The sequence below is a fragment of the Calidris pugnax genome, unplaced genomic scaffold (assembly GCF_001431845.1).
Source record: "Calidris pugnax isolate Ruff unplaced genomic scaffold, ASM143184v1 scaffold89, whole genome shotgun sequence".
Lineage (NCBI taxonomy): Eukaryota > Metazoa > Chordata > Aves > Charadriiformes > Scolopacidae > Calidris > Calidris pugnax.
Window position 1 is genome coordinate 4,987,432 of NW_015090865.1, and position 17,739 is coordinate 5,005,170.

The following is a 17,739-nucleotide window of genomic DNA, read 5'->3' on the forward strand; positions in this document are numbered from 1 at the left end:
GACCTATAAGGCTCCCTTCCAACCCAAACTTTTCTATGATTCTATGAGACTGATTCTGGCAAATGTGATTCTTTTTGAGGCGCTCCATCCTCACACCAAGGTAAGGGGCAGCACAAGGGAAAAAAACCTTTGGTTTCCTGTCAAAGTTCCTGTTTGGTGGCCAAAATAATTTCCAAAAATAAAGGTGTAACTAACAGAAAGATTTCATACAAAGAGAGCTATTGGAAGGGATCCTCCACCACTCTCAAAATCCCCTTCAGAGCATGTTATTAAGACATCCACATTTTAGTGACCACGTCCCTTTGTGAAAGTACAAGAATGTTTAAGATTGCCAGAAAATTCTGAAGCGACTGTAAACGTGACAAATACTATGCATAAGCAAACAAAGGAGAAGCAGTTCTGCAGCCAAAAAGTATATTTATGAGAGTTATTTTAGTGCTATTACGTGTATTCATATAAAGGTCATAACATGCACAGAATTTGATGGTACAAATGGGTTTTGTAAATAAACATTCCACCCGTGTTACTCAGAACTGGTAGCAATTACAAAACAGGCACATTTGCCTAAAGCTGCTTGTGCATAATAAGAGCTAGAAGTAATTGTTTGGCCTCAGTGATTCAGTATTTCTTACATTTATCTGCTTTCGTAAGAGCATAACTTTAAGACAAGAAACTGTAGAGAGGACAAGAGAGAACCTGTGCACTGTCTGTTATCCATGCATTTTATAACTCAATATATATCCTGCTGCAGGGATTTTTCACCATGCTTTTGCTTAACAATGGTATTTGCTTTATTGATTTTTTTTTCCCCTTTTAATACTCTTAATACAGTGGTGGCTCCAGAAAATGATGTGTGCTGAGGGTACAGATGCTTTTGTCAAGACATCAAAGTAGCGATTCCAACACGCATCTATATTAGAGCAATTTTGTTTCCAAAACAAAGAAACAGGATGTTCACATGAGCCAAATTTGACACTGAACAATTTGTACAACGGAACTAAACTCAGTGGAGTACCAGTCATGCCAGATTTAATATAGACTTTTCATGTTACTTTTGTATAATAGAAGCATTCGTTTTTGTGTAATACTTGGGATATTATTTCTTTCTGGAGAGCCTTTCATATTAACTGCTGTGATTACAGACATCAGAAACTGCTTGATAATAGGGGATGCAGCAGGCTAGAACCAAGAGAAGAAAATATCAGCATTCAGAGGATAAAACCACAATAGCTAAGATTTAAATAAGTAAGAAACTTTACTTTTTAGGCTTGAAAGTCACTAGTTTTATCACAAAGTAAAAACTTTTATTTTGCATAATTTAAGTATATTATGCAGCTCCCACTAATTCCAGTTGCCACTGACTTGTCTTGACTCTAAATCTAGTGACTCTTCACACACCTGAACTTAGTAATTATTCTGCCACAAAAACTTTTTGGTTGGTGAAATAATACGTACGTTGGCCTTTTGAAGGGAAACTGAAAAACCAATCTCTATTCATAGTGTTCTCTTACCACGCAGCTGTGATTTGTTTGATCTTGGAATTAGCCCTTTTGAATTCCATTGCAACAGGTTTAGAAACACAGATCATGCCAGAGATTAAAGCAAAAATGTAGGAAAACAAACATAAAACAGGGCATAGCGGATTTTGGGTTTACCACCAGATTCAACAAAAGATAACTAGTAATTGCTTTTGTTTGCTTGTTTGTTTAATCACTCAGGCTTTCAACTGGGAAAAGGAGGGTGCAGAAAAGCTTGGAATCAATGATTAACTGTTAAAACCCTCAGAACCTTAATTTTTGGTGTCTTTTAAATACTGGTGACAAGGAATGACATTTAGGGATCTCAAGCTCTCTTTTGGCTGCAGATGTCACCCGAATGAGAAGGAGCAGGGCTGGAGCTGCCAGCACCCACCCAGCCCCACCGCCCGAGAAGCCCGGCCGGACCAGGCAGCCGTGGCCGCTTTTCCCAGAAGCAATAACCTGCTGCCTAGCAACAGCCCAAAACTCATGATTGTTTGTATATTCCATTTCTTGTGCAAAACTAAAAGCTCAGGTCCCAAATTATTGCATTCAGCAACATCAGAGCTGCAACAGATGGATAAGAAAACGTATTTTCCTTTACTGGCTGCAAGACTCCCTTGCTCTCCGTGTTGCATTCGCAAAATATACACACAATCCCCAACACCTTCTGATGCCAGACCAATCTGGAAAACATTTCAATGAGAAGGAGCAGGGCTGGAGCTGCCAGCACCCACCCAGCCCCACCGCCCGAGAAGCCCGGCCGGACCAGGCAGCCGTGGCCGCTTTTCCCAGAAGCAATAACCTGCTGCCTAGCAACAGCCCAAAACTCATGATTGTTTGTATATTCCATTTCTTGTGCAAAACTAAAAGCTCAGGTCCCAAATTATTGCATTCAGCAACATCAGAGCTGCAACAGATGGATAAGAAAACGTATTTTCCTTTACTGGCTGCAAGACTCCCTCGCTCTCTGTGTTGCATTCACAAAATATACACACAATCCCCAACACCTTTTGATGCCAGACCAATCTGGAAAACATTTCAATATGTGAGTAGTTATTTTCACAATAGTTGTCCCCTAGGATCTATTTCTACAAATAAAATAATTCACATACCTAAGTGTTTCAATGATGAGGTCACTAAGAGTGATTCGGGGCCAATCACAAAGGGTCACGTTCACGCTGGCATCAGTGTGCTGGGCAGCACCACAAAACTATGCTTGCAGGGAAGTCATCCCTGTGTTTTAGAAGTCCTGATTTTTCCTAATTATTATTTACAAGTGAAAAATTTAAAGATATAATAACAACCCCAAAAAACCCCTCCAACAAGGTTTTTGCACTGTGCTCTCTACTTGGAACAAATTTTTAGCCTGATTTCCAGAAGGAATTTGATTTATGCCCTATCCTTCCATCTGTCCAACCTGGGGCTTTCGAGCTTGTGGGCTGTTTCAGCCAACGTGACAGAAGGGTCGATAGCTGATCTCCAACAAGCTTACTGCAAAAATCAATGCCTTTGTAGAAATGAGAGGCTGCCACAGAGAGAATTCACTGGGTCTCCCCATCTTTGATGCACAAACAAGTTTACCAGTTGGGCAGGACACCCCTAGTGTCCCATTGCTGGTGGTGGGGGCTGGTCCTTGTCCCAGGAGCAACGAGGAGACACAGGGTGGGGGGACAGAGGGAAGAGGTGATGGGTGAGGAGATGCGTGGTGGAGGGAGCAGCACCATGAAGACTTGGGTCTTGGGCTACCAACTCATTGGCTTGTTCTCTTCCTTCTTAGTCTGTATTTTCAATTTAACCTTTTTGGTTTAATTCACAAAAAAAAAAAAAATTGGAAATCTCATGCTAGGATTATGGAAATTGAGAGGCTTAAAGACAAGTTAAGCGCTGGAGGCCAATCTAATGATGCCATAACTGCTTGACCCCAGTATCGCTGTTCCTTAGACACAATCATGTACAACATCTGTCCTCTTTAAAGTCACATAGCAAACGATTACTGGAGTAGTTATCATCCTAAATGTGCCTGCTGTGATAGACACAGCGTTGGATACCCAAATTTTACTACAGAGGATACCTGCAATAATGCCTTGTGAAGTAATAACTGAACAGTTTAGGTGGGTATAATGAACTGCTGAAGTAACTATCTATCGAAGGCAAAATTAAGTTGTTCTGGATGATTACCACCACCACCACTTTGTTTGTCCTACAGTTGTTCTGTTCAGCAACAATCTCTGATCCAGAGCCAACACATAACCCATTAAATAATTTAGCTGCACTCTTCATCCAGCACAGCTCCTCCAGCCAAATTCTGACCCCTCTGAATTTCAGTCTTTCCACTGTGTGCTCTGAGACAAGAATTGATCCCAAAGGTCTCTTTGAGTCCACCAGTTACAGGAGACAGACTTTGCTGAATGTGCTTTCAAAAACATCTTCGGTCATTATCGATATTCTCTCTAACATTAGCCACCATTAAATCCTGTGGCTAGAAGCTGCAGAATGACCTATAGGGCATTACCAAGCATTTTCAGGCTTAACAAGGAGAACGTTAAGAGTTCACAGCCCCGTACCGGAGACATCAATGCTCAGGTGGGACGTGACCAGGTGGTTGTCTGTCTGAAGCCAAGAGCAATGAACTTTGCATCGAGAGCAGGAGAGATTCCTACTTGTGCAGAGAGAAAGCCTGGATGCTGTGGCAAAAGAGAAGTTCAGGTGGAATTTTCTTTTAGGAAACTTTCAGCTGGAGATTTAGTTTAAACATAAAACTCTACAGCCTATCTACATTGCTGCGGTCCTCACGCAAATCCTATTTTGGGGTCTCTGCTCTCCATTTTGGGCTGGTTCACAGCTGATCTCTCTCACAACTTTCCCCCCTCACCCTCCCTAACCCAAGGAAAAGCACCAAAGAAAAAAAATCTCTTGGAAATAGCGGGTGTTTTGTAGAATAGGTTGCAATTATTAAACCAACCTCCCTGCACCAGACCTGCAAATACACCGTGCCAGGGGATTGCTCACTGCCAGCCACATTAACTCACTTAGTTAATGTGTGTATCCACAAAACACAGTAACTACTTCTACCTGGCTTCTGAATCCTTGGGAAAATGCAGCTCCCACCCTTCTTCATCCCACCTCCATATTCCTGGAGTAACCCCGTGTAACTAAGGCGTTACTGTGGGTTCACTCCCATCTGTCACTCTGCTGCTGGGCCCACGCTTTCCCGTTTTAGGATGGTGTCCTGGCTAAATTCCCAGCCACAAAACCACTGCAGGTAGCTGTGAGAGGCCAGTGAAGTACTTTATTTCCACCAACTATAACGTGCCTCCTTCCAGAAATAACAATTTCACTTCTCCTCCGAGTAGTCTGCGCCCTCCCCCTGCCTTTCTCACAGCACAACTACATCCTCTTTTAATCCTAATATTCTTGGGCCTTTAGGCCTATCCTAATTGGGCCTTTAGGCTCAGGTAGATGCCTTTATTGCATTACTTGAATTAATTTGGGTTAACTTTCAATGATTTTTTGGACGGGGTGAGGTTTTAGCTGTTCTGCTGTTAACTTTTTTGGATGGACATAAAAAAAAAAATCTTCATTACAAACCAAAAAAGCAAACTTGGTGACTTTTATGTCCAAAGGCAAAAAGGATTTCTGCTGTTAACTTTTTTGGATGGACATTCAAAAAAATCTTCATTACAAACCAAAAAAGCAAACTTGGTGACTTTTATGTCCAAAGGCAAAAAGGGTAAGATCTTGGCCTTTCCTGGGGCATGTATAGCTGCATGCTGAGAGCACTCCAATAGCTGCCCCACCACGAGGAGGCAAACAGGGTCACACAAGCCAGTAACGTTTTATTTTGAACCATGGACATTGATCCTCCTGTTGGAGCTGAGAGATCTTGTATTTTGTTTCCCGTGATGCACCCACGCAGTTTGGTTAGTGAGAAGGGTACACAGCTGTGTACGCACAGGTATTGATCCTATAGAGCACTGCATTATTCAAGAGAATTGAAACTAAGAGGCCAATCTTTACAACAGAAGTATTTACTGTAAACTAAAATCCCAGCAACTGAAGCCAGCTTTAGAGGATTAGCACAAAATTCATGTGTTGCTTTAATCACTGAAAAAACTAAGGTCATATAATGGTAAGAAAGAAAAAGCAAATTCAGGGCTACTCTTTTGTACATGGCTTAATCTATCCCGTTAATCACAATCCTATAGCAGGGACTGGGGTTACACACAGGCTGCAGGGATACCTGCAAGGGCAGGCACAACAATGTGCCTAATCTTGCCTTTTTTTGGTTTAAAGGTTTTGGCCCCCTTAAATACACTAAAACACAGGTTTTCAGGGTGTTGCCTTTTTAAAAAGAAAAAATAAAAATCAAACGCACTCATTAAGTATACTATTTGAATGCTTAATGGGATAGAAGTAATCTGTCACATAAACAAAGAAACAAACATTACAGCAAGTCATTCATGGTATTTTAAATAAAAGGGCAAAAATACTTCTTATACCCTAGCCTAGACTGAAAGCATTGCTTTGGAAGATCAGTGTAGTCTACATCATATGGATTTAGGATTGTCTTATTACTCCACATGTATTACTGCATTAGTTAAAGTAATATTGGGATTAACACCTTGGCCAGAGTATTAATGCTGACAGGTATATAAATGCAGATTTATATACTTAATTCAAGATTCAAGGAAATTTTATTAATCCTCAATTAGGTGATGGGCTGTTGTCTTTAAAATTTTATTAATTTATTTAATGTAAATGAAGCACTGAAACTGAGCACAAAATGTTTCTGCACCTTGGGTATAAGTTAGTGTTTCTGGCTGTGGTAGCCATAGTGATAGCACTAAGATTTTACCAGGATTTTCAAGGTTGGGGGTTTGGAGTTTTTGGGTTACTTTGTTTTTTGGTGTTTCGAGGTTTCCTCTCCCCCCAGACAGTATTGTCAGCTTACTTTCCTCTTGCTTTTAAAAAGTAATACCTAATTCAATAAGCTGTTGACTTCCCTGAGACTAGCCAAGGGAAAGTTCCACCATCTCCAAAATTTATGCTTCCAAACCCCCTGCTTTTCTATCGAAGTTTCCAGGTAGTGGTTACTTATTGGCAGAGCTAGATTATGATCTGGAATAGACTAAACCCAAATTATTACAACTTCACATTTGGATTCTTGGCATAAACTCCTCCTTTGAGGAACCAACCCCAAGGTTAGGTCCATCAGACTGGGTCAAAGCTAATAGAGAGAGGAGCAGGGCAGAGAGCCTATGCAGGATGAAGTAATGCTGTAATAAAATACAGTATTTCCTTGAATGAGGAGCTTCCAATACCTTCACCTACAGCAAGTTATGATAACAGCCGCTGCTTTGTATGAAGAAATAAACAGCTTTATGTTACTGACCTCTATCACATATAGCCATGAAATCAGAGTGCAATTGTAGTTATTTTCTGCTTTTTAGATATTCATTTCTCTTCCCTGGTGCTTAAGAGGGCTAACTGAAGGCAGCTTATACTAGATTAGGCTTCCAACACCTTCATGCATTATAGACTTCCAAATACAATTTTTTCCCTCTCAGAAGGGGAAAGCGTTGAGTCATTTCTTTTAAAGATCTGATGGAGGTTATTGCTCATAAAAAGAAAAAAAGGCAGGTTCAAGGCAGGGCTAAGTGAAAGGCAGGCAGCCAGCTGCAGCCCCAGAGAGCGGCTCCCGTGTCTCCCCGGTACTCGGGGTCCCAGCTCCCCTGCTTTGCTCTGCTCAACCTTTCCCAGCTTAAATCAGCCCGGCACTAGCAGCTTATCCGAGATCATAACGTGGATTAACGAGGGCTCATCGGACAGAACCATGTGCCAGAAATAATTATGGCTTAAAATGCAAGAGCCTGGCAGGAAGGGATTGTCATTTGCGAAGCCGGTCCATTTAATGGAGAAATAACCCGCGTATTACAGTAGAGGATAATTTGGCAGTTACAGTTTCAGTGGCTCAGAGACATAAAATACAGACTCATCAATGTGTAAGATTAGAAGTAATTAGCCCCTATATGGTAAAGTCATCAGTTAGAAACTAGACTCCATCTGGGGACTTTTTGTAATGATGCCTCAGGGACAAGTAGGATGGGACCTTTGACTTACATGATTTGGAAGGGACTGAGACCTAATTAAATCTGCAAAGATGCAGTAACTGCAGTAAAAGGGATTTTTAAATATGAAACATATTCCCTTTCTCTAAACAAACTAGGTATATTACACTCTGGAACAGTAAGAGTATTAATCAAAAGACAGTGAGCAAACAGCTGCTGTGCGGCTGCCAAATAGAAGATGATACAGGATTATACAGAATTGAAGAACATTTAATAAGAATTGAAGAACATTAATAGTTCTTTTTTAAAGGTAAGGTTTCATTTAATGGTGGTGAAAACCAAACAGACAAATCCCATTGTAAATCCAAGAGAGTATGTTTTTTTAAAGTCTGTTTCTCCAAACGCGTAAGTTATAATAAACACTGATTGTCTTAAATAAATAAAAGCTAATTCTCTGCAGAAATAATATACAATTTACTTTTTCACTCATTACAAAAAAAAACAACAAACTTGCAGCTTTTCCAAGTGGGTTACACAGAGCTATTATATTTTTGCTACTGATTTCCATCAAGCACTTACAATCTTCCATTTTCTTAAAAAGGCTTGGCACTTTGTACTGGAGAAACGAAAAAATTTAAGTTAGCTTCTCAGCAATGATTGCCTCATTTACATGATCTATCTTCTCCCAAGAAGAAAAAAAAAAAAATCACTGTATGCTATTAACATTTTTCTACCATAACTCAATCCTCTGCATTTTTTCAACGCAGAGCTGGATCATTAAAGCCTGGAAGCTAAATGGGAAAGTATTTTAAGGCCATGAACTAAGAGTGGAGCAACAGAAATATACTGATCTCAGAGAGAAAAGAGTACTGAGATGACACATGTAAGTTTACATGCTTCATCATGCTGCTTAAAAAGACCAATTAAAAAAGCATTGAACTCATACGTAGGCAAGTCAATGACAAAAGAAGTTACTACCATCTAACCAAAAATTTCAGTTGTTTTTTTTTTTAATATATTTGTAAAACAACCACTTCCCTTGGAAACCCGTTCCAATGCGCGACGACCCTTTTGGTGAAGAAATTTTTCCTAATATCCATCCTAAACCTCCCCTGGTGCAACTTGAGGACATTTCCTCTTGTCCTATCACTTGTTCCTCCTTTCAGGGAGTTGTTGAGTCAGGAGGTCTCCCCTCAGCCTCCTTTTCTCCAGGTTGAAGACCCCCAGCTCCCTCAGCCTCTTCTCACAAGACTTGTCAATTCAGTGTGCTAATCTACCATTAAGTGTCTGTAACATTATACATTATTTGGGATCGCCTCTAGAACTGTGAACTCAATAATCCCTATTTCACCCAGACTTGGTGAGAGAATATCAAATCAAGCCTCCAGCTATAAATACATTATCCCATACAATACATGCACAGTCAACTGTACAACTAAAAACATGTTATTAGCATGATGACACAGACCATTCACTTAACTAAAAAGCTCCAGACAAACCAGCTACTGCCAATAAAGAAATCACCATTGCATCTCACTGGGGATGCACAGAAGCATCGTAACTCAAATGCTGCCATACTGAGCTGTGAAAATAAACCAACCATCATAAGCATTTCAAAATAGATTAGTGTTTTCCTTTAACTACAGCACACACATATGAAATGGCTTCTCCTCTGCACAACAGGGTCAACCCATTTTGGTCTCATCTCCGTGTCATTTCTGTGGATACCTATCTGTGCATAATGCAGTTCCACCAGCAGCTATATTAAAGAATTTCAGGAGGCTCTTTCTTTACAAGAGAAGATTATGTAACCATTTACTCTGTTTCAGTAGAAGAGCACAATGAACTTGATGGCTAGTCAATCACCAGGAGAAAAATCAACAACAACCTACATGCTCGAGTATTTCAAGCCTTCAAGTGACCTTTCAAGAGGATTTCAGTTCGAAAACACAGTATGAGGAAAAGCTATGGATTTTGGAATTCATCTTGTATCCAAAGCCTTTGCTAAATGTCTCTTAGAGACTGCTAGAAATGTAAAATAAACAGCAGTGGGGATCAAAGCTAGGAAAAAATGAATTAAGGAAAAGGTGAGCTGGTGTCCAGCCAGTGATCTGGGTCAAGCAACATATATAACTATTTGTCTTTGATTATGTGTGTTGGAAATGCCACTCAGCTTACAGAAGGGGAATGACCTCTCCTCAGGTAGTCAGACAAAGTGGGAAATGTGGAGAAAAGAAGGCAAACCCTCACCGGAAAAAATAGTCCCACCTAACAGAGCAGACCCCATACAGGAAAATGCAACTGAGAAAAGGAAAAAGGAGAGCTTTACTGGGAAAACTCTGGGGACTAAGGAGGAGAAGTGCAAAGAAAGCCTGGCTCCATCTACACCAGAATAGAACAGCACAGTTAATGCTTTTAAAGCTGAGACAGTTTTCTTTGTTGGTTTTTTCTTTTTCTCTTTTTTTTTTTTTCCAACTAAAAGCTGAAGAAAAGTTGGTTATAAAAGCCTCTCTATCTTTGGACATAGCAGAGAAGGAGAGTCTTCAGTAAAAAAAGAATAATTGCAAAGAACAGTCAAGACAAGTACGACTGCATTTATACATGGAGCATAAAAATAACAACCAAAGCAATACTAACTGTGTGAGTTTGAAAAAGCATACATCATGTAGAAGTGCTGAGTAATCCAGAATTTCTGTTTATTTTTAAAAAAGGAATATTGATATCACAGGCATCTCAGAAATGTGATAGAACCAAGATAAATCAGTGGACACTATGAAAAAAACAAACAACAAAACAGTATAAATTACATCGAAATGACAGAAGACCAGGCTGACAAAAGAGCAGAGCCAAAACCCAAGGAAAATAGGCAATAAAGTAGGTAAATAAATAAAATACACACAGCAATACCTCAAAATCTCCTTAAACTCAATCTCCATCCTAAAACAGCAGAAGTATGCTAAGAACCAATATTTTCCCAGGATGGCCCAGAAAGAGAACCATTGCTGCAAAATACTGACACTAAATAAGTTGGGACTTGTCCACAGAAGTCAAGCAATAAGGTAGAGATCTACAAAAATCACAAACAGCTTTCAGAAGATGCATGAAAAGAGGTGTGGAGAGATGTGAAACTACTGGGTAGATACACATATGTTAGAAGATAGTTTTTCTGCACAAGACCTAATTAAAACATGAACCCAAATGACCAGAATCAGGATAACGATGTAACCGGATCCTTGCTCTGACCTAGTGCTGCTGTTATGATCCTGTCATAGGGACTCTATAAAAGACACTATGAGCATCCTTTAGAAATAGTTAGGAAAATAAGATCTTAAGAAATAATGCAAAGGTGGGTTTAGAGTGGTTTTTTTGTTGTTGTTTGGGAGTTGGGATGGGATTTTGTTTTTTAGAAGGGTTTTTTGTGATGGTTTTTTTTTTATTTTATTTTTGTTGATTTGTGGGGGTTTTTTGGTTGGTTGGTTTTTTTTTTTTTATGGATCAGACTTTTCTTGGTGATCTTCAAAGCCATAATGACACTAAACTCCTATACACAGCTAAATGGTGTACTGCAAGTATTCATGAATGTAAGCAGACACGTCTGGATTAACCCACCTTTCACACAAAACCAAGAAAATTCTGCCCTTTCCAAGGAGTAAATTGTTCAAATAAATCTATTAGTTTAGTATGTATAAATTGCACCAAAAAAACACAACAAAAGGAGTTTGTAGCTACTGTTCTCTTTGATGTATATCTACAGAGGAATTCAGTAAATTAATGAAACAAAAACAAGTTTAGAAGTTCCACTTCAAACTTATTTGTGCCAAAACAACACACACTGAGCTGAAAAAGAAACCTCTGTTCTAAAATAAAAGCTAAGATTTTTATTGAAAAACAAACCAGCACATTCAAGGCTTTTGCCCATCCCATATTTTGGGAGGATCCTCTGGAGAGCAAGGTCATAACTTTCATAGTCTGTATTGCTGTTAGGAGGCAATGACAGATTTATTGTAAAGATTTGTCAGCAACAGCGGTGAGGTCACTGTGCCCCAATACACAGAAAATGTTCATCTACCTGTAACCCTATCCCAGTTGCGGGCTAAAAATTTCCTTTGGCTTGAGAAAACATGTATTTACCTTATAAAGCTGCAATTCTGCATCAACATTCAGCTAATTGGAGGTTTACTGTCATTAATTTAGATAATATACATTCATCTTACAAAAATAGCTTCTAGCAGCTTCTTTAATTTAACCTTTCTTTTAGCCTTCTTTTTTTACTGTCACACAACTAGCAATTCAGTGCTCACAGATGACCTCCTGGGCCCCAATCATGCCATAACAATCAATGGTAGAAAATTCATAAAACAGATTAAATTCTACCGCGTTCGCTTTGATGAATTAGTGGAATTTGTTCCCTTTAGCAGCTGAGTTAATCTTTGATTTTTAGCTGAGTGCACCACATTGGATAGAGTAAACTGGGAACACGTATTTTTTGTTACTCACGTAGCTGTAGTGGAAATCGAGCCCCAGCATCCATTGCAGTAAAGCTGACTTTTGAAGATTTTTGCTGTCTATCTCTGTTACCTCACTACTTAAAGCAATGTATGAGGAGCAACTGCCCAAGGCAAAGTATTTCTGTATAAAATTCGAGATTATTACATTATACTATAATGATTATACTTTCCTACCTGGTGCCACACCACGGCAGAATGAGGCGCAGCTGAGGATCATTTTTCCCACAAAGCAAATGATCCCAAAGTAAAATATTAACTTCATCAACTGCAAATCACATGACATGTTTTTGTTCAATGTAAAATTATTATTCACCATTTAAATTAAGGATTGCAAGGGAAATTCATTCTGAGCTTTTCCCATTTCCCTCATACACACAATTTGGCTAATGAACCAAGAAAGCAATTAGTGAAACATCTCAATTTATAGCAGGTTGAGGTAATCTTTAGCCAGGGCACAGTTAAAACTCCTGCACTGTGAAAAGAAGACTTTTCATCTTCAGAAAGAGCACTGTGGAGTTAATGAGCCCTCTTAATACAAAACATCAGTGATGGCACTATTTGCCCAAAGACAGAGACTTCACCTCTCCCCAGCAGCACCTACCAGGAACAGCAGAATCTGGGTGAAACCTCTGAGCAAATGCAGCATTTTCTTGCTGTAGACGTTTTGTGGATCTTGGTCCTCAATAGGGGCCAGTTTCCAGCTTCAGCACAGAGCCAGGGGGGTCCTCTGAGGTGCCCTGGTGCCATGAATCCATGGAAAAAGCCTCACGCTTTAAACACAAGAAGCATGAGAATTCAAAGAGAGGAAGTGGAGGAGACAGTGCTCAAACCAGCTGGTGGGCTAATGGGGAGGGCATCTCTCAAGTCCCACCTTCTTCCCAGGTGCTGGGAGCCCAAACCCACTCCTTCATGTCAGGTGTTCCAGCTATTTTCTCTAGTTATAGGTAAGTGGCTCATTAAAGGGCTAAAGAAACAGGAGATGGGCTCTAGACCTGAGATTCAGAAGTGTATTTTCACAGTTCCCAGAAGGAACCCATAGCTGGGCTGGAGGGTGGGTCAGGTAAAAGAACAAGAGGGTTTGTGGGAAAGCACATAAAGGAATAGGGGAGGCAATCCATTTCTATAAGGAAAGCCTTGCTCCAGGGAATGCTCATGCATTTTTCACTACAAAAAGTACTTTAATAAAGTACATGAAAAAATAAGAACCAAGAACCACAGCCCAGAGATTCCCTTCTGCTGCTACAAAACTAACATAAGTGGCAGTAAGCTCTGCAACACAGAATATACTCTTGTTTATTAAACCACATTTCTTCCATGGGGTTTCCATCCTACTACCACCTGTTTCTTATTGTTGCATTATCACCCTTGAGTTAAACTGATAAAGGTATAGGTCCTGGACCAGAGAGGTATGGTGCACAAGTGTAAGACTTGCATCAATTACTTTTTCCTCTTTTAAACCATATCAGATCCTCACAGACCAACCTAGGACCCCAAAATATTTCCCACTTCCCCAGCCTTTCTACCACTTCTCACACACCTCAGTCCATCCCAAAGTCAAATCCAACCCCACCTCTTCATGCATCAGCGTGAATACCTTGCAGCTTAGTGGGGTCTCAGAGGTGGAGCTCACCTGAGCTGGAAGAGGGCTAGAGCCATAGGGGTATAGAAAGGACCTCCACAAGATACGGATTCTTTTTTGGGGTATTGCTTTTATGGAGGGATTTATCTCATGCAGCTCAGTTAAGTATTTCTATGAAGGCATGTGGGAGCAACCCATCCAATATTCTAGTAGCACTATGGTGTGCACTTCACCCTTTGGGAATCCCAGGTTTAGAGGAATTTCATTTCAACAGGAGAGCACTTCCAGGGATGATCCTCTGATGCCCTTTTGTGCAATCAGCCTGTGCAAGCCCTTGGAGAAGCAGAGAAGCAAGAGAAGCAAAGCCCTTGCACTGGAAGTGGCTCCTGCCTGACACATGCACGTTTAATGAGTCCCAGAATTGGACACAATTCAGAAGTTGTATATAGACAGACTCAGATGGCTACAAACATGAAGTGCAAGAAATAATTTGAACTACTCAAACATTATTGAGCTGCAATCAACTAATCACTTAGGAAAAAGACCAAGAGTCACAAACAGCTTAACGTAAACATCTTTTCAGCACGCAAGAATAGGCAAAAAGGAAAACAAGTATTAGGCTGCATAAGGAAGGGGAACGCATTATGGAAAGTACAGTAGCACTAAATGTAACCCAGTGGTAAGCTAAAGTAATCTGTCTGCTACTGATCTTTGTAAAATTTTAAGGAGACCTAAGTTGTTTAGGTATATCTGTTATTTTTAGCCTTTGGGTACCAAATGTTCTTATAGCAAGAATTTGGGACTGGGCAATAAATATGGAAGGCTTTGTTTCCTAGGCTCAGTGGAAACCCCAAATTTGCTGAAAAAAATATTTAGTTCAAATTCAACTAAGGGTTCCTCTGAGGCTTGGGCTCAATTGGATGCTAGGTGCTAGAAGTCAGCCACTTCCTTTTTCCTTAGAACAGCAAAGAAAATGGAGAATGAATTTGACTTTATTTACAGCAATGGTAATATTATGAGAAGCATGAGACCTGGTAATTGAGTCAGGAGTAGAAGTGGAAGTCTCTGGTGACAGCCTGTAATTGTCAGAGCTCTGGCTAAATTCAGCAGACACGGATTCAAGTAATATTTTGAATGCCTGGGTAGTACCTGTAGCAAACCTGGTCTCTGGACCTCTAGAGATTTGCTTCTCACCGCATTTTGGTCCTTCCATTTTAATACAGCAAATATTAACCAGAAAACTCTGTGGGTAATTCTCCACTTCACGCTAAAAATATTTCATATATAAGTGCATAAAAAATTCCATCCCCTAGCAACCACTAGATTCCTGCTCGAAACGGTGATGGGAAAGATGGGGCTTCAGGAATGTTAGAGTCAAGTAAGGATTCTGTGGGTGTGAAATTGTTGGCAATTATGTCTGATCACTGGCTGCACATGTTTTTGCTGAGGCGTTCAGATTTACTGTAGAAATTGGCCTGAAGTATTACCGAATTCCGGGAGCCCTGATTAAAATAAACTGCAGTCAAGATACACGTACTGCAGAGAGACTCTCAAGTCCAGGGAGAGCTCTGCACGAGCTGGAAGTGTCAGACACCAGAACAACAACAAATTAAAGAAATGAATCGTCTCAGGAAATATTATTGCTGGTTTCTGAAAACATGCTAAAACGCAGTTGCTACCTGAGGAGCGCAAAGGGGAAGAGAAACAACATTAAAAGTAATAAAGCAGAATTTGGATGTGAGTAAGAGGCAGCGAAGCTCACTGAAGATCCAGACAATAAATGAGCATAGATGATTAAGAATAAGTCATTACACGGGAACCTGCTGTGATCATCTACGAGCTGGAGGGGTTGGAAAGGTGGTCCCAGCAGACAAGAGCACCTTGTGGTCATTCCTCAGCTGCTCCTCACAGACCCTGGACAGGACTTCGTTTACCAGCCTGTAAAATGCAGACAGGAGGACAAGTTTCCAGCAGCTTGCTGAGCCATTCCTCAGGTTTCTCCTCCCTGACTCTTTTTTGCTCCCCAAGCTGGATGAGCTCATGGAAGGAGCCACCAAAACAGGTCTCTTACTCTGCACAAGCCTATCAACCCACATTCTAAAGCCTGACTGATGCTTCCCACAAGCATTCCCTGTGCAAGTCCTACTTGTTTTGGGGCAGGTTTGCAGATAGCAACACAATTTTGGAGTCACAAAGGTGTCACAACCAGGAGCTGGGGTCCTGCCCCGTTGCAGCTCCTTCACCCTATGCCAGCCCTACAGGGTGAAAGCAATAGATGCTATGCAAGAGGGGACCCTCTCCCAGCCCCCTGATGAGCCCTGAGGAAGAAAAAAACTCCTAGTTTTGTGAAAGAGGGCTCAGAGACCCATTTACAAGCCCTTTTATCTTTCCACCTGCAAGAGAAAAGGGACGTGCAGTGGTGTTTGGCTGGTGTTCTCACATCCTCCTCCCACGTACAATAACAGTCAGCCCACGTCTCCCACAGGAGGGACGCACATGAAAGCGGTTGCTGATGGCTCTGCTGCCGAGGGAGCCTTTGGCTTTGGGCAGCGTGGCGGTGGAGAAATTGCCATCAACCACACAAAGAGGAGTCGAGAGACCCGACGCAGACTGCTGGCCAACAAACTCTGTCTCCTGCCTCCTCGGAAGATGCAAAAAAGCAGATCAAACCTTTTTTAATGATCCCACGTTGCCACCGTGAAGGTGGGTATCAAGGAGGGGACATAAGCGTGGTTGTGTTAGGGATGACTCCCTGGGCAAGTCTTCAGCCCTTTGGGTGAAGAGCAGAAGGTCTTTTCTCCAAAACAAAAGTACTTATCCTTTGAGCACAGAAGCATCTTTCTCCTAGTTTACTCACAACCTTTAGAACTGGCTGTTCTAAAATGCTTATAGGTGGTATCATGATGGTTTCCTTTCAAAGAGATTTATTTTACAGCTAAATTGCTGGTTTGTATTCTGAAAACTCAGCTGCAAGGTTCCACAGCTTTGGGATTAATAGGAGGGGTCTTTGGGATTAATGTATGAAATTTCTGTTCTCAGGCTGTACTATCTGCTCTTTTTAGTCATCCTACTATGAGGCATTTCTCCAAGGTGGTGATTTTTTCCTTCCTGCTCACCATATCTTTGGCAGAAAATGTGTTTTAATTAGCTAATTAAATACAGTTGTATTGTACATCAAATATCAGTAATAATATAAGACAGTAACGTTATGTCTACTGTGAGAACAAGTTGCAATATACATGGTTATGTGTAATATATCACTGTGATAACAACTGCATGTAGCTGTGCTTTTAAATCTCTGCTTGGCAGAGTGACTAGCAAGCACCAGGGTCTGGCAAGTAGTTTTTGGGAAAGAGTAATGATGAAGACATCCTGAAAAATCCTTTGCTCACACGTGCCTCATATGTGTATATTTTGGGTAGGGCATGCTTATGTGTGCACAGAAACCTGCTATTTTTTCTCCATTTTGTAGCTTCCTTATTATGAATAATTAAACTTTTATGCTGATTGAGCACTAGTGTATTCCAGCATTTCAAGATCTAATCTAAACTAAAACAGCTTATGTTTTTATACATGCTTTTTTTTTCCCTCCCAAAGGATTTCACAAGCTGCAATCATATAATGATTAACTTTAAGCCCTTTGTAGAGCAGTCAGTAGAAGGCATATTGATAAGTTGCCTTCACTACCCATTTCAGTGGAGCAAAAGAGGGAAATCTTAGCTAAGCACAACAGCCAAATGTCAACTGCTGGAGGAAATCTGTGGGATGCTCAGAATGCAGTAAATGTAGCCAGTGTTTCCTCGGAAGTGTAGACAAGGAAATAAAGATATTTTTTGTGAACAAAGTTTACATTGCTCCAAAAATTGTATTCTTTTGGAGCGTGCTAAATCTAATACCTTGCTCATCAAGTTGAGGTCATCACCAGATGCACAATATCTACAGCTCTTGATGACCCACTCTTCTACCACCAATGTCCGTAAGTCACCAAAAATAGTCACGAAAGAAGCAAACAATACTAAGTATTTATCAGCAGAGATGAGCTCCCAGAAATTGGCAGTGCCCAC

General features: G+C 40.6%; 1 protein-coding gene across 2 annotated transcripts in view; it reads right to left on the reverse strand.

Moving 5' to 3' along the window:
• Positions 1 to 17,739, reverse strand: part of LOC106889812 (chromosome unknown open reading frame, human C10orf90) — a 66,067-nt gene that overhangs the window by 40,286 nt on the left and 8,042 nt on the right. Inside the window, exon 1 of one of the 2 annotated variants that reach the window (XM_014945228.1) lies at positions 12,698 to 12,769. The exons of the other annotated variant lie outside the window; for it this stretch is intronic. The gene's annotated coding sequence lies outside the window, so the exon portion shown is untranslated. Of the gene's footprint in view, positions 1 to 12,697; positions 12,770 to 17,739 lie in introns of those variants that run through there. 2 annotated transcript variants of the gene reach the window in all.